This window comes from Bos javanicus, chromosome 11 (genome assembly GCF_032452875.1).
Source record: "Bos javanicus breed banteng chromosome 11, ARS-OSU_banteng_1.0, whole genome shotgun sequence".
In the NCBI taxonomy this organism is placed as follows: domain Eukaryota; kingdom Metazoa; phylum Chordata; class Mammalia; order Artiodactyla; family Bovidae; genus Bos; species Bos javanicus.
The window spans coordinates 10,014,184-10,035,482 of record NC_083878.1 but is presented as its reverse complement, the minus strand read 5'-3'; the positions used below and the strand labels follow the sequence as shown (position 1 = coordinate 10,035,482).

At 44.4% G+C, this 21,299-nt stretch overlaps 1 long non-coding RNA gene across 1 annotated transcript; it reads right to left on the bottom strand.

Moving 5' to 3' along the window:
• Nucleotides 1-298: 298 nt before the first annotated feature.
• On the bottom strand, nt 299-19,484 carry LOC133256781 (uncharacterized). Its single transcript, XR_009739305.1, has 4 exons — nt 15,798-19,484; nt 10,289-10,564; nt 9,216-9,321; nt 299-8,398 (listed from the first exon to the last, which is right to left on the bottom strand). It is a non-coding gene; the product is annotated as an uncharacterized LOC133256781 (long non-coding RNA).
• Nucleotides 19,485-21,299: the final 1,815 nt, after the last annotated feature.

Below are 21,299 nucleotides of genomic sequence, written 5' to 3'. Positions count from 1 at the left end.
AAACTCTATTAGCCTTTGCCCTGCTTCATTCTGTACTCCAAGGCCAAATTTGCCTGTTACCCCATGTGTTTTCTTGACTTCCTATTTTTGCATTCCAGTCCCCTATAATGAAAAGGACGTTTTTTTTGGGGGGGGGGTGTTACCTCTAGAAGATCTTGTAGCTTTTCATAGAGCCATTCAATTTCAGCTTCTTCAGCATTACTGGTCAGGGCATAGACTTGGATTACTGTGGTATTGAATGGTTTGCCTTGGAAACGAGGCAAATGCTCTGGTGGCTGAGGACTTTAGGCAAATCATTCTGTCATTTTTGAGATTGCATCCAAGTACTGCATTTTGGACTGTTTCATTGACTATGATGTCTACTCCATTTCTTCTAAGGGATTCTTGCCCACAGAAGTAGATGCAATGGTCATCTGAACTAAATTCACCCTATCCAGTCCATTTTAGTTTGCTGATTCCTATAATGTCAATGTTCATTCTTGCCATCTCCTGTTTGACCACTTCCAATTTGCCTTGATTCATGGATCCCACATTCCAGATTCCTATGCAATATTGCTCTTTACAGCATTGAACTTTACTTCCATCTCCAGTCACGTCCACAATTGGGTGCTGTTTTTGCTTTGGCTCCATCTCTTTATTGTTTCTAGAGTTATTTCTCCACTGAGCTCCAGTAGCATACTGGGCACCAACTGACCTGGGGAGTTCATTTTTCTGTGTTCTATCTTTTTGCCTTTTCCTGCTGTTCATGGGGTTCTCAAGGCAAGAATACTGGAGTGGTTTGCCATTCCCTTCTCTAGTGGACCGCATTTTGTCAGAACTCCCCACCATGACCTGTCTTGGGTGACCTGTGTGTCTACATGGCATTGCTCATAGTTTCATTGAGTTAGACAAGGCTGTGGTCCATGTGATCAGATTGGTTAGTTTTCTGTGATTGTGGTTATCATTCTGTGTGCCCTCTGATGGAGAAGGATAAGAGGCTTATGGAAGCTTCCCATGGCACAGACTGACTCAGGGGGAAACTGGGTCTTGTTCTGATGGGCGGGGCCATGCTCAGTAAATCTTTAATCCAATTTTCTGTTGATGGGTGGAGCTGTGTTCCCTCCCTGCTGTTTACCTGGGGCCAAACTATGGTGGAGGTAATGAAGATAATGGTGACCTCCTTCAGAAGGTCCCATGCATGCACTGCTACGCTCAGTGCCCCCAACCCTGCAGCAGGCCACCACCGACCCATGCCTCTGCTGGAGACTCCCGGACACTCACAGGCGAGTCTGGGTCAGTCTCTTGTGGGGTCACTGCTCCTTTTTCCTGGGTCCTTGTGCACAACGATTAACACACACGTAGGCATATATATGTATATAGGCTTCCCTGGTGACTCATATGGTAAAGAATTCTGCCTGCAACATGGGAGACCTTTGTTCAACCCCTGGGTTGGGACGTTACCCTGGGCAAGGCCACCCACTCCAGTATTCTTGGTTGGAGAATCCCCATGGAGAGGAGCCTGGTGGGCTACAGTCCATGGGGTCACAGAGAGTCAGACAGGACTGAGGAACTTTCACTTTCACTTTCAAGGGACAATAGAACACAGAAATTGTTATGGCAAGCAAGAGAACTAAAGATAGCAAAGATAACATATCAGTTCTAAAGACTCCCAGTTCTGTTTCAGTGATAAAGATTAGGCTAAAGTCCTCAACCACCAGAGCAACTGGAACCCAAGGGATAATGATGTTAACCTTCTCTGACCCAGTGACTTCCATCAACTAAAGCTTAGACTGTCCTGCCCAAGTCCCTTCATGAATATGCATGTCTCCATAAACTTTCCTCAAATGGAGAAAAATAAAGTAAAAACAAGCAAGAAAACTTCCTCAATTTGCTGTGCAGGTAGACACTGCTTTGGGAAAGATCCATGGTGTTCTCCTTATTTGCTGCAACTAATAAATCCTTCTCCTGATAGTAGGCTTGGTTGTATCTTTTGCTCTGACATCCATTAAGAGGCAAATCCAGTTTTTAGGTAACATAACCCTGGCTAATATGTTGGTGTATTTTTTTGCTCTACTTAATGTATACTGATTTTTATCTGGTTAAGTTAACTTTATATTCTCTTTTCACTGAAACTGAACTCTTTAAGTCTGATTTTTAATGATTAGGGATTCCCTGGTGGCTCAGACAGAAAAAGTGTCTGCCCATAATGCAGGAGACCTGGGTTCGATCCCTGGGTCGGGAAGATCCCCTGGAGAAGGGAATGGCAACCCACTCCAGTACTCTGGCCTGGAAAATCCCATGGACGGAGGAGCCTGGTAGGCTGCAGTCCATGGGGTCGCAAAGAGTCGGACATGACTGAGCCACTTCACTTTCACTTTGTAATGATTATGCAACGTTACATGATATCTGTGTTGGCCCTGCATGTGTTCATTTGTTGAACTGAAACAAATAATAACAATGTTAACAGTGCCCTATCAGAACTTCTCTGGTTCAGTGACTAAGATTCCCTGTTTCCAATACACAGAGCCTGGAATCAATTCCTATTAAGAGTTCATGTGCTGCAACTAAGAGTCTGTATGTCACAACTAAAGATCCCGTGCGCTGTAACTAAGTCCGGGTGCAGCCAAATAAATATATAAACATTTTTTTTTTAAAGTTTTTAAAAGTGGCATATTGATATGGTAGTTTACTGAGGCCTAGATATTGTTCTAAGTGCTTTAAATTTATGAACTTTTGAAATCCTCAAAGCAACTCTATTATTATTATCCCCATTTTATAGCTGAAGAAAATGAGGCAGAAAACATTTCATTTGCCCCAAATCACCCAAATATTAATTGGTGGGAGCAGGAATTTCTCTCTTTTTTGAAGTCAGTTTTGATAGTTCATATTTATTAAATGGTATTGGAATAACTGAATAATCATTTGGAAAAAATGAGGTTGGCTTTCACATCAAACTTTACCTTAAAATTACATATAAACCAAAGGCGTAAACATAGAAGATGAAATTGTAAACATGCAAAAACAGTAGTTCTCAATCTTGGCTGAGCTTTAGAATCATGTTATTGGAAAAGACCCTGATACTGGGAAAGATTAAGGGCAGGAGGAGAAGAGGGGCTATAGGGGATGAGATGGTTGGATGGCATCACCGACTCAATGGACACGAGTTTGAGCAAACTCTGGGTGATAGTGAAGGACAGGGAAGCCTGGTGTGTTGCAGTTCATGAAGTCACAAAGAATTGGCCACAACTTAGCAAATGAATAACAACAACTGGAATTTAAGAAAAACCATAAAGAGAATACAATTTTGCCATTTTCAAAATGAATAGATTTGGAGGGCATTATGTAAATGAGGGCTTCCCTGGTAGTTCAGCTGGTAAAGAATCCGCCTGCAATTCAATTCTTGGGTCAGGAAGATCCCCTGGAGAAGGGATAGGCTACCCACTTCAGTATTCGTGAGCTTCCTTGGTGGCTCATATGGTAAAGAATCTGCCTGCAATGCAGGAGACCTGGGTTTGATCCTTGAGTTGGGAAGATCCCCTGGAGGAGGACTTGGCAACCCACTCCAGTATACTTGCCTGGAGAATCCCCATGGACAAAGGAGCCTGGTGGGCTACAGTCCATGGGGTTGAAAAGAGTCAGACACGACTGAGTGACTAAGCACAGCACAGCATGCTAAATGAAATTAGTCAAAGAAAGACAAATACTGTATGATATCACTTATATGTGGAATTTAAAAATACAACAAACTAGTGAATCTAACCAAAAAAGAAGCAGACTCATAGATATGGAGAACCTATAGTAGTTACTAGGGGAGAGATGGAAGGGGGAGAGGCAGAAAAGGGGCAGGGGACTAAGAGGGACAAGCCGGTAGTATAAAATACGTTACAAGGACAGGCTTTATTGTACAATATGGGAAATATAGCCAGTACTTTATAATAACTATAAATGAAGTATAACCTTTAAAAATTGTGAATCACTGTATTGTACATCTGTACCTTATACAACATTGTACATCAACTATACTTAAAACAAAAAAAAAAGAATTATAAGAGCTTGGGTCCCATCCCAAGCTATTTAAGTTAAAATCTCTAGAGGGGAAGCCTAGGCACTTGTATTTTTCAAAAGTTCCCCTGGTAATTGGAATGCAGTCAGGACTAAGAAGCACTGACCAAGAGAAAAAAATATGTAGATTAAAACATATATATCTGGGAAAAGAGAAATCTTTTCTATGTGTTATATAAAATTCAAAAGTTCAAAAGCAAAGGTGAGTAGAGGGGAATTACTGTTTAATGGACGTGGAGCTTCAGGTTGGGGAGATGCGAAGTTTTGGAGATGGATGGTGACGATGGTCGCACAACATGAATGTATCTAATGCCATTGAATTGTACATTAAATGTAGTTAAAATGACAAACTGCATGTTGTATATACATTTCCACAATAAAAATTGCATTACAAAACCTCATAGGCACAGTCAAGCTACAAACAACAAATTGGAAAAAATAAGGTAACTCATGCTAAAAAGGGACTTACAAAGAACTTCCACAAACCAATAAGAGCAACCCAATGTAAAAACTGGTAAAAGAGATGAACAGAAGTTTACAGAAAAGGAAATAGAAAATATTCTTAAACACACGAAAAAAAAAGATTATTTTCACTAATTGTAAGAGAAAATAAAATTAAACCTACACTGAAATATCATTTGCACTTAGACTGAGAAAGGTAAAAAAATGTTGGACAGCTCGTTTGTTGGTAAGGACCTTAGGAAACAGTCATTCTTATTCCTTGCCGGGAATACTCCTTGGTGGGAGCGTAAATTGGTATATTTTCTAGAGTGGGCTTATTTGGCAACATCTATTGAAATCCCCAATGTGCATACAATTTGATCCCATAATTTCACTTCTAGGAATTTATGCTATAGAAACATTCATATTCAAAATAACATAAATAAAACTGCAATATTATTTGAAATAGCAAAAGACAGATCCAAACATCTAGCGATGGAAGACATGTCAAATAAATGTTGAGACGTCTGTTTTGTGTACTTTGAAGTACTCCGTGGGATGTTAGGAAAAATAAGGCAGCTCTATACATACTATTACAGAATGATTGTCATGTGAAAACAGCAAGAAAAAAGGTAAAGATAGATGTAAATCTATGCTTGTAAGGAAATGGTTTTAAAAAAAAAATAGCTTCTGGGAAGAAGACTGGGATATAAAGAAGACATTTTGTACTTTAAAAAAATATTGATTTAAAAAAATGCTTATAAATATTTAACCTTTTTTCTTTAAAATTTTTTAAAAATTTAATTATTTATTGTTTTTGGCTGTGGTGGATCTTTGTTGCTGTGAGGGCTTTTCTCTAGTTGCAGCGAGTGGAGGCCACTCTCCAGTTGCAGCATGCGGCCTCCCATTGCGTGGCTTCTCTTGCTGTGGCGCTCAGGCTCCAGGGCGTGCGGGCTTCTGCAGCTGTGGCACGTGGCCTCAGTAGTCGCAGCTCCTGGTCTCTAGGGCACAGGCTCAGTAGTTGTGGCACACGGACTTCGTTGCTCCCCAGCATGTGGGATCTTCCCAGACCATGGATCAAACCCACATCTCTTGCATGGGCAGGCAGATTCGTTAACACTGAGCCACCAGGGAGGCCCCTAACTTTTTTTTTCTTTAAATAAAACTTCACTGAGGAGCGAAAGTGCAATATACAACAGCATCTAGAAATGACAAAGGGTCAGGCGTCTGTCTTTGCCCATCGTTTTAAAACAGCTGGGAAGACGGCGGCATGTTCATGTGATGCAGGGATAACACCAATCAACAGGAAAAGTCTCCGGGAGCCCGTTATTGGAGGAGTGAAATTAAGATCAGGCAGGAGGCCTTAGCTTTGGGCAGGAGCAGACACACCTCCTTCCCTGGGCCAAGTGAGACAGGGAAGGACTGGTACTTAAAAAGATGAAACTGGGTGCACGGAGTGGGGTTGAAGGAGCTCCAGCCTCAAGGTCTCTATTTTCTCTGAAAAATATAAGATATCTGTTGCTAGTGAGGGAGGAGATGGTGGCCCCAGGGGCATGAGGAGAGTGGTTAAACTTTACAGCAGTTTGTGAAAGCTAGCAAGCCTTGAGGAGGCTCAGAAGATAGCAGTGGGCATAGTGGACCGCTTTGAGGGCCTCATAAACCGTCAGTGACGGCAGTCTGAGGGACTAAGTTTCCTCTAGCAGTTTTGAACAGCCTGGGACACCCGGCAGAGGGCCAGCAGGGTGAAGAGCAAAGGGGATGGCAGTTTTGGGGTGTCAGAGTGGATGAGGTCTGAGGCCAAGGAGGGGAGCCGATGGGTTAGGTACTTCTCGTCTGTTCTATGGACTGGGACCCCATTTATCCTTAGGGCAGTGAGCCCCATCCTATCCCAGGCCTATTTTTCATTGTCCCCAGGGTCTGATAGGGTACCCGATCATGGGACACATCTACAGAATGTTTCCTGCATTATTCATTGACTTTGCAAAAATAAAAACAAACAAAATCCAAGTCTCACTTTATTAAACCTGTAAAGAGGCTTTTATCCCAAATGGCATTATCCCATTTATTCACCTACTTTATGCACCAGAGTTTGCTGTCTTCAAATATGAAAACCACTCTCAAAGATATTGAAGATCCATGTTTTTACATATGCTCCACTGAACAACAGGCTACAATAATGATGACAAATAATTTGTGGGATTCCAAACGTCCCCTCGCCTTTGCTAAAAACATTTTCATCATTGAGCTTAATATTCCACTCTGATGATTCACTGCTGCCTACCTCTCTCCCAAAGTGTGTGTGTATGATTTTAGGGGGCAGAGGGGGCTGGTATGGGAGGAGGGTTCTGCAGAGGGAGGGGAGCCCATACCCCTGAGAGGGGGAACACTTTGGTACTGACTCAGTATTGGTGGGTTGCAGCTCATAGGGGTCAACAGGCACTCGATTTGTGAGAAGTGAAGCGGGGAGGTCCTTAGGGCTGATCTGGAGACCAAAATGTGTCTTCTGTAATTGGAGAGGGCCAAGCTTCCTCTCCTCCAGCCTTTGGTTTTCTCTCACTTCTATAAGCAGAAGAGCTTAGACTCAGAGAAACTGATTTGTTCAGCCCTTCGTTTTTAAGCAGCTGCTACATGCCAGCTCCGTGGCAGGAGTAGAAAGGGAGAGGTGCCCACGTCCTGGACACTACCGAGATGGCCTGCAGACACGTGCGTCCAGCTCCGGATGGTTCAAGGGCCCACAAATACCTTTAGAATACCAGTATTAGAAACTCACTGCTGAACCGTGAGCGAGCGAGAGACAGCAGTGCCCTCCAGGGGCCGGCAAAGTGCACGTGCCAGGCAGCACGTAGCTGCTAGGGCACAATGGAGGCGTTGCCACGGAAACGGCCCTGGCAGCCTTTCCTTTCCAGCACCTCTAGGTTCCTTTCTTCGAAACCCTTTATTCCAAAGAGATACTTGCACAGCTGTCTCTCCTCCTTTTTCTCATCTCTGGGAAGCAACAAAGTTGAGGAGGGGTTGTTGGCAAGAGGCCTGGGGAGAGGTTGAACACAGCCTGGGTAGGAAAACAGCTGTGGGGCGGGGGCGGGGACCGGGGCAGTGCTCCCAGCAGCCCAGTGGGATGGTGGCTCGCTCCAGGTTTACAGCTCTGCCACAGAGTTTGGAGAAACCCCTCAGAGCTGATCACATTACATCACACCCACTGCCCGCCCCTCTCCCTGCCCCCACAGGCTGCACAGCGTTTGGGAACAAGGCCAGGCAGAGCAGGATTGCTGTGATTAAGCCTTGCGCAGCTTCCCAGAAGCCAAGCACAAGGGTCCGGGAGCCTCTGGGGCAGAGCACTATAGTTGAGAGAACACTGGAATTGGAGTCGGGAGGCCTGTATTCTGGCCCTAATCCTGGCACAGTGTGACAATGTCTTAACTTTTCCACCCTCCCTGGCTGTTTGCTCATTTGGAAAATGAGAGGACTGGAGTAGAGCAATGATTCTGGAGTGTGATACCAGATCCCTCCAAGAATCTTTATGAAGAAATGCTTATTTCTAGGCTCCAGGAATTCGTATTAAATATGTCTGGGGGTGGGCCCTGGGAATCTGTCTTAAGATAAACATAAATTCAAATCATTTGGAGAATCTGTTAATATACTTAAGACAGGACACCTTGAGAGCAGTCACATCAGGACTGCGAGTCAAAGAGATAAATATCAAAGATACTCAGAAAACTGCAGAGAGTATATACACTAAGAGTATGTTATTTGATTAGTCCCAGGCTTTTATGGCAGTGATTCCACCTACCTCATTATGTAGTATCTTTTGGTACAAGACAAAAAGACCAAACCTGAAACCCTCTTAGGCAGGAGTAACTTCAAGGGAGTACTTTGCCTCAGGAATGATGACCTTCACTCACCAACTGGCATACCAGAGCTTCAAGAAGGGAGGGGCAAAGAATAGAATTACTAATAATTTCTTGAAACTTTCCTTATTTCACTTTAGTAAGTCAGTTTCCTCTGAGTCTTTCCTGAGGAAAGGACTTTTTTCATTTATTTATTCAACAAATATTGATTGAATGCCTATATGCAGTTAGACTCTGCTGAGAACTGGAGAGACAAAGACAGGGCTGTAGGTCAAATATAACATAATGTCATGAGTGCCATGAAGGTACCTATAGGGGTTCTCAACCCAGGTAGACCCCAAGTATCTTTTTGCCCTTCTCCTGCCTCTGAGCATTCTCCAAAGCTCAGCTTTACTCAGACATTATGGCATTTATTGGCAGAGAGATGGAGCAGAACAAGGTTGGCCATGACCAGTACACTGGATAGACTGAGGAAAAGAAGGTGGCCCAGCAGGAAAAATCTCAGAATTGGTGGCAAGAAATTCAGATTGGAGGGCAATCAGCATCCAGATACTCCAAAGAGCTTGAAACAGATGGATTATCCTGATATGCAGATAAAAACTAGAGAGGTAGGTATGTATTCCATGCATCCAGCAGTGGTCATGTGGATAGTATCAGGGTCCTAGGGCATAAACTAGAATGGTGTCTTGGGCAGGGAAACTGGGAGACTGAATAGGACATCAGGCATGAGCAGAGACAAGGATTGTCACAAAGGAAGTAGCACAGACTTTCCTAGCCCCAAGGCCTAAGATAAACACCCCCTGGGGTGCTCAGAAATAGTTTTGTAGAATGACTTGAAACTGCTCAGTGACAGCCATAATAGGAGCGGTTAAAACAATGTAGACTTACCTTGAACTCCAGGATCTCTTGGTGATTTCCAAACTCTCCTGCCAGAGTACCATTATATCTAGATGAATGGGTGATTTGCATACCTTCAAGCGAGGGTGACAAACGTCTGTAAAGGGCAAGATAGTAAATATTTTAGACTTTAGGGCCCTTAGGTCTCTATTGTGTGTTAGTCACTCAGTTGTGTCCGACTCTTTGCAACCCCATGGACTGTAGCCCGCCAGTCTCCCCTGTCCATGGGATTCTCCAGACAAGAATACTGGAGTGGGTAGCCATCCCCTTCTCCAGGGGATCTTCCTGACCCAGGGATGGAACCTGGGTCTCCTGCATTTCAGGCAGATTCTTTACTGTCTGAGCCACCAGGGAAGCCCTAGATCTCTATTACAACTACTCAATACTGTCATAGGGTAAAAGCAGCCATAGAGAATCTGTGAACAAATGAGTGTGGTTGGATTCTAATAAGACTTTATTATGTTACGGAACATTGAAATTTGCATTTCTTATAATTTCCATATGTCACAAAATATTATTTGGAAGTTTTTCATTTTTTTCCACAGCCATTTAAATGTGTTAAAAGCCATTCTTAGCTTGTGGACTGTAGGTATACAAAAACAGGCAGAAGGCTGATTCGGTTCATGTGCTGTTGTTTGCTGACCTTTGCTTCAGGTGTTCCTCCATAAAGTATTTTTTTTTAATTAAAAAATGTTACTTAATTATTTTTGGCTGTGCTGGGTCTTTGTTGCTGTGTGAGGGCTTTCTCTCATTTCATTGAGCAAGGGCTACTCTTTGTTGTGGAGAATGGGCTTCTCACTATGGTGGCTTCTCTTGCTGCAGAGCACTGGCTCTAGGTGCTGGCTTAAGTAGTTGTGGCCCACAGGCTTAGTTGTCCCTCAGCATGTAGGATTTTCCCAGGCCAGGAATCAAACCCAGGTCCCTGAATTGGTAGGTAGATTCTTTACCACTGGACCACCAGTGAAGGCCAAAGAGTAATTCTTATATCTGATTAAGAAATCAGGTGGTGAAGAGTTTGGATACCATTAGCTACTGTTACAAACTTCAGAATCTCAGTGGCTTACCATGAGTGTATTTCTGCTTAAGTAGAGTCCAAACAGGTATTCCTAAAGGGTAGGCAGCTTTCCTCCAAAGGGTGACTCAGAGACTTGGGCTCCATACACTTTCTGGCTCTCCTCCCCGTCAGCAGATGGGGAAAAACAAGTTGAAGATGGGGCTGCTTCTCAATCATTTCAGCCCAGAAGTGGCACAAACAACCACGCCATGTGTAGGTGCAAAAGGGTGGATGGTGGAAATGCTGAGAAAGACAGTCACTGGCCATGTCTGGTAATGATGCTCCCCTATGGAAGAGAGTGTAAATTTGTTGGGTTACTAGCTGCCCTACCACAGTGACGTTCTTAGGTAAGAACTTGAGTATTGATTGTGATGCTGATTAAAGGTGGTTCTGTGTCCAGCAGACGAATGGATAAGAAAGCTGTGGTACATATACACAATGGAGTATTAGCCATTAAAAAGTATACATTTTAATCAGTTCTAATGAGGTGGATGAAACTGGAGCCTATTATAGTGAAGTAAGTGAAGTAAGAGTGAAGTAAGCCAGAAAGAAAAACACCAATACAGTATAATAACGCATATATATGGAATTTAGAAAGATGGTAATGATGATCCTACCTGTGAGACAGCAAAAGAGACACAGATGTATAGAACAGTCTTTTGGACTCTGTGGGAGAGGGCAAGGGTGGGATGATTTGGGAGAATGGCATTGAAACATGTATATTATCATATGTGAAACGAATCGCCAGTCCAGGTTCAATGCGTGATACAGGATGCTCGGGGCTGGTGCACTGGGATGACCCAGAGGGATGGTATGGGCAGGGAGGTGGGAGAGGGGTTCAGGATGGGGAACACATGTATACCTGTGGAGGATTCATGTCAATGTATGGCAAAACCAATACAATATTGTAAAGTAATTAGCATCCAATTAAAATAAATAAATTTATATTAAAAAAAATAAAGGTGGTTCTGTGAACCAAGTTGAGTATAAAGAGCACATTCTTTTATGAAAGTTAAAGCTATTGACCAGGCCACGGTGTGCCTGAAGTACATGGAGGGCCAAGATTTTTCTCTGAAAACCACTTTGGGTGTGCCCAATACAAATTCTAACATGCCGATGGTGGAAGTCTCAACATTCTTCACACAGAATCATGACTATAACATATTTTGTCTGGAAAAGCTTCAAAGAGTGGTAACCTAGTATCAAATATGGCCATAAAAAATCATCAACAAAGAATTCAGAGAACCTATAATATTAAGCAATATAACCTCCTGTTGAACCTTCCAAAATGCAGTCATCTTAAAATGCATTTCCAGGTAACTCAAGGATTCTCAGCTTTGGTATTCTTTACCTTTTGGACTAGATAATTCTTTGTGGTGGGCTTACCTGTGCACTATAGGATATTAACTAGATGCCAAAGGCATCCTCTGCCACCCTTCCTCAGTTGTGAGAACCAAAAATGTCCTTGGCATTGCCAAGTGTCCCTGAAGGCAAAACTGTCCTGAGTTGAGAACCACTGTGTAACTAAATGACAGAACTTATTGAATGAAATTATTTAAAATGAGCCAACTAGATATCAGAGGTGTAAATGTGAATAAAAATGTTAATTCTAGAATGGTTGGTCTTGTGTTATGCTTTCTGACAATGATTAGGACTTAGGCTAAGACCTCTCTTGGTAAGAGATGACACTCCATCAGCAGCATAGACAAGAATAGCTGCCTGCAATATGTCACGCGAGTGTATGTTCCTCAGTTCTTTGTCTCATCACAACAAAGATTTGGAGCAACGGACATTAAAGCCTTTGGCGCGTCACAGCTCTTGGGTCTTGAACAAACCGTGCTACAGCTCTTAGGCAAATCAGTGTTACAGCTCTATTTTATTTAGAAGATAGCAGGAGAGTGAGAGAGAGAAAGAGAGAGAAAGAAAAGAGTGCACACAAGCAGGAGAGAGAGTCTGAGAGAAAGCGCTTTGGCTCCTCCTTTTATATGTTTTTTCCTCCACCTGGGCCTGCCCTATGCAATTTGGGCTTAGCCAGGAGTGCTGTTTGTTCTGCCTGAAGTCTTCACTCTGGTCCTCGGACCTTCCTTGTCTTTTAGCCACCACAATTTTGGACTCCTTTTCCCTATTCTACCTACCTAACATTCCCCCCTCAAGAGATGGGAGGCCCAATTCTTTGGGAATAGGGGCGTTGAGGTCTTTCTGGCTACTTCCTGCTGAACTGGGGCAGTGAGGGGTATTGGGCCTCCGCCTCTTGCTAGTCTCAATCCTCAGAATCCTTATAGTGGTGTCCACGGGTGTGTGATATTTTCCGTGGTCAGCTGTAGTTTTATATCTTTGTTGAACTGGCACTGCATGTTGTAGCTGGTTGACCTGGTGGCAAAGGCTTAGCCTCTATGGTCTCAAAATTGGAGACTACTGCATACCCGGCTCTTCTTTTTCCATCCAAGACAAAGCTGCTTCCATCAGTGTACCAGATTTCCTCAGGATTGGTCAGAGGATCTTCTGACAATCCCTCTCGGGGTTTTGTCCAGTGGTCCAAGGTTTCTAGACAAGAGTGAAACGGGAGAGAGCCCTTGGGGGTAGGTAGGAGGGTGGATGGGTTAAGAACCTCACAAGGGGATATAGTGAGGCCTGGATTTTCCATCAGCATTACTTGATATCTGAGGATTCTTTGATCAGACATCCATAAGTGGCCTCTCCCATTTAGGAGTTGTTTTACTTGGTGGCTGGTAAAAATAGTTAGTTTGCCCCCAAAGGAGAGTTTTAAAGCATCTTCTATCATGATTGCAATAGCTGCAAGATTTCGAAGGCAGGGGGGCCAATCTTGGGTAGTTGGATCGAGCCTCTTGGATAAGTAAGCTACAGGCTGGGGCTCAGATCCCAACCTTTGAGTTAACATTCCCAAGGCTGTTCCCTCTCTTTCATGGACATAAAGTTGGAATGCTTTTTCTGGGTCTGGCAACCTCAAGGCAGGTGCCTGAGTTAAGACCTGTTTTAGTGTAGCCTCTGCCTCCTTTTGAGGAGTTCCCCGCATCAGTGGGATTGAACCATCTCGTCCCTTTAAGTTTTCATATAAGGCCTGGGCAATTAGACCATAGTTGGGTATCCAGATTCTACAATAACCAGTTAGCCCCAGGAAAGCTCGCAATTGTTTTCGAGTCGTGGGGGAGGGCAACTGGAGGATTCCTTGTACCTGATCAGAGGACAGCCTCCTGGACCCGTGTGTAATCTGAACTCCCAGGTAAGTGACCTTTGTCTTGACCATCTGTGCCTTAGCACGGGAGACTTTATATCCCCTTTCTGCCAAGAAGTTTAGAACCTGAATTGCATGTTGTTGGGCACTTTTCTCATCTGGAGAGCAGATTAGTAGGTCATCTACATATTGTAATATTTTCCCATTAGGTCCCAGGTCCAGATCTAGGAGATCCCGGCTAAGGGCCTGTCCAAACAGGTGGGGGCTATCTCTGAACCCCTGAGGTAATGCTGTCCAAGTCATCTGTTGGTGTTTTTCTCCTGGGGCCTCCCACTCAAAGGCAAAAAGGTATTGGGATTCTTTAGCCAGTGGTATGCAAAAAAATGCATCTTTGAGATCCAAGACTGTAAACCACTTGTCACTGGGTGGGATGTCTCCCAAGATTACATAGGGATTGCGTACTGTGGGATGGAGGGGGACTACAGCTTCATTTATGATCCGGAGATCTTGAACCATTCGCCAGGTTCTGTCTTTTTTCTTTACTGAGAGGATTGGGGTGTTACATGGCGAACTGGTGGGGACCAATAGCCCACACGCAAGGAATTTATTTATTAAAGGCTGTAGTCCCTCCCGAGCCTCTCTTTTGAGAGGATATTGTTTCTGGTTAGGAAACCAAGTGGGATCTCGGAGGACAATGATGACCGGTTCAGCTTGGTGGGCTCGTCCAGGAATCCCCTGGTCCCACACCTGGGGGTTAATTTTGTCTGCCCATAGTTTGTGGTCCCTCTCTATTGAAGGTGTAATGGGTTCTTCAGTAGTAACCAAGAGCTGTAGAGCTCTAGGGGCTGAAAAACTTCACAAGGGTGGTCCCCAGTGTAGTGAGTATATCTCTTCCCAATAAGGGGGTAGGACCCTCAGGGACCACCAGAAACTGGTGGGAAAATATTTATCCATCCCAGCAACAAAGAAGTGCTCAGGTGAATCTTTTAGTAGTTGCTTTTCCTGTAGCACCCAAAATTGTACAGGTTTGGGAGGAGAAGGCTCCGGAGTAGGAGATCAAGACAGAGTAGGTAGCCTCTGTGTCAACCAAGAAATTCTCGGACCTACCTGCCACATCCAGTTGCACCCTTGGCTCCAGCCCCGTGATGGTTATCTGTGACAGGCGGGCTGGCTGGAGCAGGCCGCTTCAGTCCTCTTGAACCATCGTGAGGGTAGGTTTGGCGCTTGACCTTGAGGCTCTTGAGTCCCGAGGGCAGAGTGCCACCCAATGTCCAAGTTGATGGCATTTGTGGCAAGCTGTTCTAGGAGACTTGTCATGGTTTGGACACTCTTTGGCCCAATGCCCCGCCTGTCTACAGATCAGGCATCTGTCTCGTGCCTTGTCCCTCAAGGACTCGGGGTTTGCCATAGGGCTTCTCTGGAGGGTGGCCAGCATCTGGGCATGCCTTGTCTCTTTCTTTCTCTCCTTCTCCTGGGCCTTGGCCTCCTTCTCCTGTTCTGTTATAAAAGGTATTGGTGGCTGTCTGGACCATCTCATCTAAAGAGGCAGCAGGGTCCTGCTGTTGTAGCTGCTGTAACTTAATTCTGATATCTGATGCACATTGGGACAGGAATTTGTCCTTTAAAATCGCCCGTCCCTCGTAAGAGTCTAAGTCCAGGTTGGTAAACTTGCCTCTTTTAGCCTCTCCAGAAAGGCAATGGAATTCTCATTGGGCTCCTGAGTTATTGCTGAGACTGGGCACAGTCCCACAAGTAATAGGCTTCTTTATGTTTCCATGGGTGGACTTCCTTAGGGGTGAGTCTTTCTAAAGCTTGTCCTACCCAGAACTGTTACAACCTGAGAGCCAGGTGTCCCCGGGTCAGGGTGCAGATCCCCAGGCAGACTGAGGCATGACAGCCTCCTAGAGATCGAATCCCCGGGCAGGTCGAGGCGTGACGGCCTCCTGGGACCTCTGGGACTAGAGGATCCCCGAACAGGTTGAGGCGTGACAACCTTTTGAAGACAGGAGGAAAAAGCAGTGGGAAAAACATGCCAAGGAATCCCCTTCATAGCCCGCTGGAAAATTTGTTATATATCTGACTGGTGCTCACAGTTTCATTGGTCTGATCCTTGGCACAGAGAAGAAAAAGGACAGAAGAACCCCCACCGGCTTGGGTAACAGCTACTGGGGCTCAGCAGATAGCGCCTTTGGGACATGCTGAGGAGTAGCCTCTCCAGAGTCCCTCAATTGTGCCCCTGCGGCCCGCCTGTTTGCAGGAGGTTCGAGGAAACAAGAAACGAGAGATTGTAAAGGTCCCTCCAGCCATAGAAGCAAGGACCTCTTACCTTAACCGGAGGTCTTCTGGAATCTGAGACTGGGCCGCGTGAGCTTTCTGCTGAGTTCGTTTTTCGCTGTCCCAGCTTCCAGCCTATGGGCCTTGCCCTGCGCTGGGTCTCTTTGCCTTCTGCTTCTAGCGCGGGAGCTTCACTGAGCTGGACTCCTGCTGTGTTTGGCCTCTTCCATGCAGAGATTGTTTCAGCCAGGTTATATCCAAGTCATGGCACCATAGATGTCACACGAGTGTATGTTCCTCGGTTCTTTGTCTCGTCACAACAAAGATTTGGAGCAATGGACATTAAAGCCTTCGGCGCGTCACAGCTCTTGGGTCTTGGACAAACCGTGCTACAGCTCTTAGGCAAATCAGTGTTACAGCTCTATTTTATTTAGAAGATAGCAGGAGAGTGAGAGAGAGAAAGAGAGAAAGAAAAGAGCACACGCACGGAGGAGAGAGAGTCCGAGAGAAAGTGCTTTGGCTCCTCCTTTTATATGTTTTTTCCTCCACCTGGGCCTGCCCTATGCAAATTGGGCTTAGCCAGGAGTGCTGTTTGTTCTGCCTGAAGTCTTCACTCTGGTCCTCAGACCTTCTTTTGACCTTCCTTGTCTTTTAGCCACTGCCATTTTGGACTCCTTTTCCCTATTCTACCTACCTAACAAGTACATTCCTTATTCTCAGTAGCAAGAGGGTATTTAGCTACACTTCTCAAAATGGTTTCATGTCAAGGATATGGACTGGGGCTAAAACGTGCCAGAATTAACTTATTTAACTTAAGAGTTTTAAACTATTCTCTGATCTTCCAGGTTGTTCCTACCAACTCTGACCCTGGAGATGGCTCTAAATCACAGGTTTCAAATACATGAATATTGCTCAGAGCCCTGAGCTTTACTATTTTCTGGCTGCAGTATCCAAGGTCAAGATATAATCAATAAAGGCTGAAAACTGAATCCATTTCTGAGCATGTGCTCCACAGTGTGATGGAGAATGCATTTAGCCTTAAGGCTGAAACAAAACAAACGACAAATTGTTAGTTCTGTCATTATTAATGGTAGGCACTGGGGTGGTGGCTGTGTGGTGCTGGAGCAGCGGCTGCATGGCACTGGAACAACTTTGAGGAGATAGCCCATGTCCAAGGGCAAAGGGGAAGCCCCAAGAAGATGGTAGGAGAGGTGAAATCGTGTTTAGAATCAAACCCCATATCTGCCAGAGACGCTCAGAGGGCTCAAACAAACCCTGTGTGCACCAAGACCCAGAGACCCCATAGAGACTGAGCTAGAACTGTGTGTGAGTGTCTCCTATGGAGGTACGAGTCAGCAGTGGAGTGCTGCAGGGACAGGGCTCTGGGTACAGGAGACCTGGGTATGGCATAAGCCCTCTTGGAGGAGGTTGCCATTAACCCCAACATAGAGCTACCAGAACTTACACAGGACTGGGAAACAGACACATGAAGGGCACAAACAAAACTTTGTATACACCAGAACCCAGGAGAAAGGAGCAGTGACCCCACAACAGCCTGACCCAGACTTGCCTGTGAGTGTCCAGTGTCTCTGGTGGAGGCGTGGGTCGATGGTGGCCCACTGCAGGGTGGGGGGCACTGAGAGCAGCAGTGCCTGCATGGGACCTTCTGAAGGAGGTCACCATTATCTTCATTACCTCCACCATAGTTTGGCCTCAGGTCAAATAACAGGGAGGGAACACAGCCCCATCCATCAACATAACATTCCATTAAAGATTTACTGAGCACGGCCGCCCATCAGAACAAGACCTAGTTTTCCCCTGAGTCAGTCTGTCCCATTAGGAAGCTTCCATAAGCCTCTTATCCTTTTCCATCAGTGGGTAGACAGAATGAAAACCACAATCACAGAAAATTATCCAATCTGATCACATGGACCACAGCCTTGTCTAACTCAATGAAACTATGAGCCATGCCATGTAGGGGCACTCAAGACAAATGGGTCATGGTGGAGAGTTCTGACAAAACGTGGTCCACTGGAGAAGGGAATGGCAAACCACTTCACTATTCTTGCCTTGAGACCCCATGAACAGTATGAAAAGGCAAAAAGATAGGACACTGAAAGATGAACTCCTCAGGTCGGTAGGTGCTCAATATGCTACTGGAGATTAGTGGAGAAATAACTCCAGAAAGAATGAAGAGATGGAGCCAAAACAAAAACAACACCTAGTTGTGGATGTGACTGGTGATGGAAGTAAAGTTCGACACTGTAAAGAGTGATATTGCATAGGAATCTGGAATATTAGGTCCATGAATCAAGGCAAATTGGAAGTGGTCAAACAGAAGATGGCAAGAGTGAACATCAATGTTCTAGGAATCAGTGAACTAAGATAGACTGGAATGGGTGAATTTAATTCAGATGACCATTGCATCTACTTCCGTGGGCAAGAAGCCCTTAGAAGAAATGGAGGAGCCATCATAGTCAACGAGAGTCTGAAATGCAGTACTTGGATGCAATCTCAAAAATGACAAAATGATCTCTGTTCATTTCCAAGGCAAACCTTTCTATATCATGGTAATCCAAGTCTATGCCCTGACCAGTAATGCTGAAGAAGCTGAAGTTGAACGGTTCTATGAAGACATAGAAGACCTTCTAGAGGTAACAGTCCCAAAAAGATGTCCTTTTCATTATAGGGGACCGGAATGCAAAAGTAGGAAGTCAGGAAACACCTGGAGTAATAGACCTTGGAGTACAGAATGAAGCAGGGCAAAGGCTAATAGAGTTTTGCCAAGAGAACACATTGGTCATAGCAAACATCCTCTTCCAACAACACAAGAGAAGACTCTACACATGGACATCACCAGATGGTCAACACCAAAATCAGATTGATTATATTCTTTACAGCCAAAGATGGAGAAGCTCTATACAGTCAGCAAAAACAAGACCAGGAGCTGACTGTGGCTCAGATCATGAACTCTTTATTGCCAAATTCAGGCTTAAATTGAAGAAAGTAGGGAAAACCACTAGACCATTCAGGTATGACCTAAATCAAATTCCTTACAATTATACATTGAAAGTGAGAAATAAATTTAAGGGACTATATCTGATAGACAGAGTGCCTGATGGACTATGGATGGAGGTTCATGACATTGTACAGGGGGTGGGGATCAAGACCATCCCCAAGAAAAAGAAATGCAAAAAAGCAAAATGGCTGTCTGAGGAGATCTTACAAATACCTGTGAAAAGAAGAGAAGCAAAAAGCAAAGGAGAAAAGGAAAGATATAAGCATCTGAATGCAGAGTTCCAAAGAATAGCAAGGAGAGATAAGAAAGCCTTCCATAGTGATCAATGCAAAGAAATAGAGGAAAACAATAGAATGGGAAAGACTAGAGATCTTTTCAAGAAAATTAGAGATACGAAGGGAACATTTCATGCAAAGACGGGCTCAATAAAGGACAGAATGGTATGGACCTAACAGAAGCAGAAGATATTAAGAAAAGGTGGCAAAAATACACAGAAGAACTGTACAAAAAAGATCATCACGACCCAGATAATCATGATGGTGTGATCACTCACCCAGAGCCAGACATCCTGGAAGGTGAAGTCAAGTGGGCCTTAGGAAGCATCACTATGAACAAAGCTAGTGGAGGTGATGGAATGCCAGTTGAGCTATTTCAAATCCTAAAAGATGATGCTGTGAAAGTGCTGCACTCAGTATGTCAGCAAATTTGGAAAACTCAGCAGTGACCACAGGAAAAAGTTGGTTTTCATCCCAAAGAAAGGCAATGCCAAAGAATGCTCAAACTACTGCACAATTGCACTCATCTTGCACGCTAGCAAAGGAATGCTCAAAATTCCCCAAGCCACGCTTCAACAGTACATGAACTGTGAATTTCCAGATGTTCAAGTTGGATTTAGAAAAGGCAGAGGAACCAGAGATCAAATTGCCAACATCCTCTGGATCATGGAAAAAGTAAGAGAGTTCCAGAAAAACATCTACTTTTGCTTTATTGACTGTACCAAAGCCTTTGACTGTGTGGATCACAATAAACTACAAAATTCTGAAAGAGATTGGAATACCAGACCACCTTACCCACCTCTTGAGAAATCTGTGTGCAGCTCAAGAAGCAAATGTTAGAAGTGGACATGGAACAATAGACTGGTTCCAAATCAGGAAAGGAGTGAGTCAATGCTGTATTTTGTCACCCTGCTTATTTAACTTATATGCAGAGTACCTCGTGTGAAATGCTGTGCTCGATGAAGCACAAGCTGGAATCAAGATTGCCGGGAGAAATATCAATAACCTCAGATATGCAGATGGCACCACCCTTATGGCACAAAGTGAAGAGGAACTAAAGGGCCTGTTGATGAAAGTGAAAGAGGAGAGTGAAAAAGTTGGCTTAAAGCTCAACATTCAGAAAACGAAGAGCATGGCATCTGGTCCCATCACTTCCTGGAAAATAGATGGGGAAACAGTGGAAATAGTGTCAGACTTTATTTTTTGGGGGTTCCAAAATCACTGCAGATGGTGACTGCAGCCATGAAATTAAAAGACACTTGCTCCTTGGAAGAAAAGCTATGACCAACCTAGACGTCTAGCATATTAAAAAAGCAGAGACATTGCTTGGCCAACAAAGGTCCATCCAGTAAAGCTATGGTTTTTCCAGTAGTAATGTATGGATGTGAGAGTTGGACAATAAAGAAAGCCTAGTGCCAAAGAATTGATGCTTTTGAACTGTGGTGTTGGAGGAGTCTCTTGAGAGTCCTTTGGACAGCAAGGAGATCCAACCAGTTCATCCTAAAGGAAATCAATCCTGAATATTCATTGGAAAGACTGATGCTGAAATTGAAACTCCCACACTTTGGCCACCTGATGTGAAGAACTGACTCACTGAAAATTACTCTGATGCTGGGAAAGATTGAAGGCAGAAGGAGAAGGGGATGACAGAGGATGAGATGGTTGGATGGCATCACCAACTCAGTGGACATGAGTTTGAGTAGGCTCTGGAAGTTGGTGATGGACAAGGAAGCCTAACTTGCTGTAGTCCATGGGGTCGCAGAGAGTTGGACATGACTGAGCAACTGAATTGAACTGCTTATTACTATGTTTTAGTCACTCAGTCATGTCCGACTCTTTGTGACCCCATGGACTGTAGCCCATCAGGCTCCTCTGTTCATGGGGATTTTCCAGGCATGAATACTGGGGTAGGTTGCCATGCCCTTCTATAACAATGGGCAATGATAGAGTGGTTTGCCTTAAAGATATGCAAGCTGGTAAGTATAGAATATCTTGGTACCTTGTAGCTCATTAAAGAGGAAATTAGAGCAGAATGCAATCCAGGCTCTTTAATGTTGACTTCAAGACCCTGAGTGATCCAGCCCCTAACTTTCTAAGCTTATCTTGTCCCACCCTTCCCAGGGCTCACCCTCTTGGCTTTTAAAAGTTCCCCTCTACTCTGGCGATTTGGCTTCCATAGGTCCAGGAAGGGGTACTTTTTTAGAGTCTTCCAGTGGTTCTGACAGACTTGTGGCCTGTAAGTTGTGACAGTTGTGGCCAT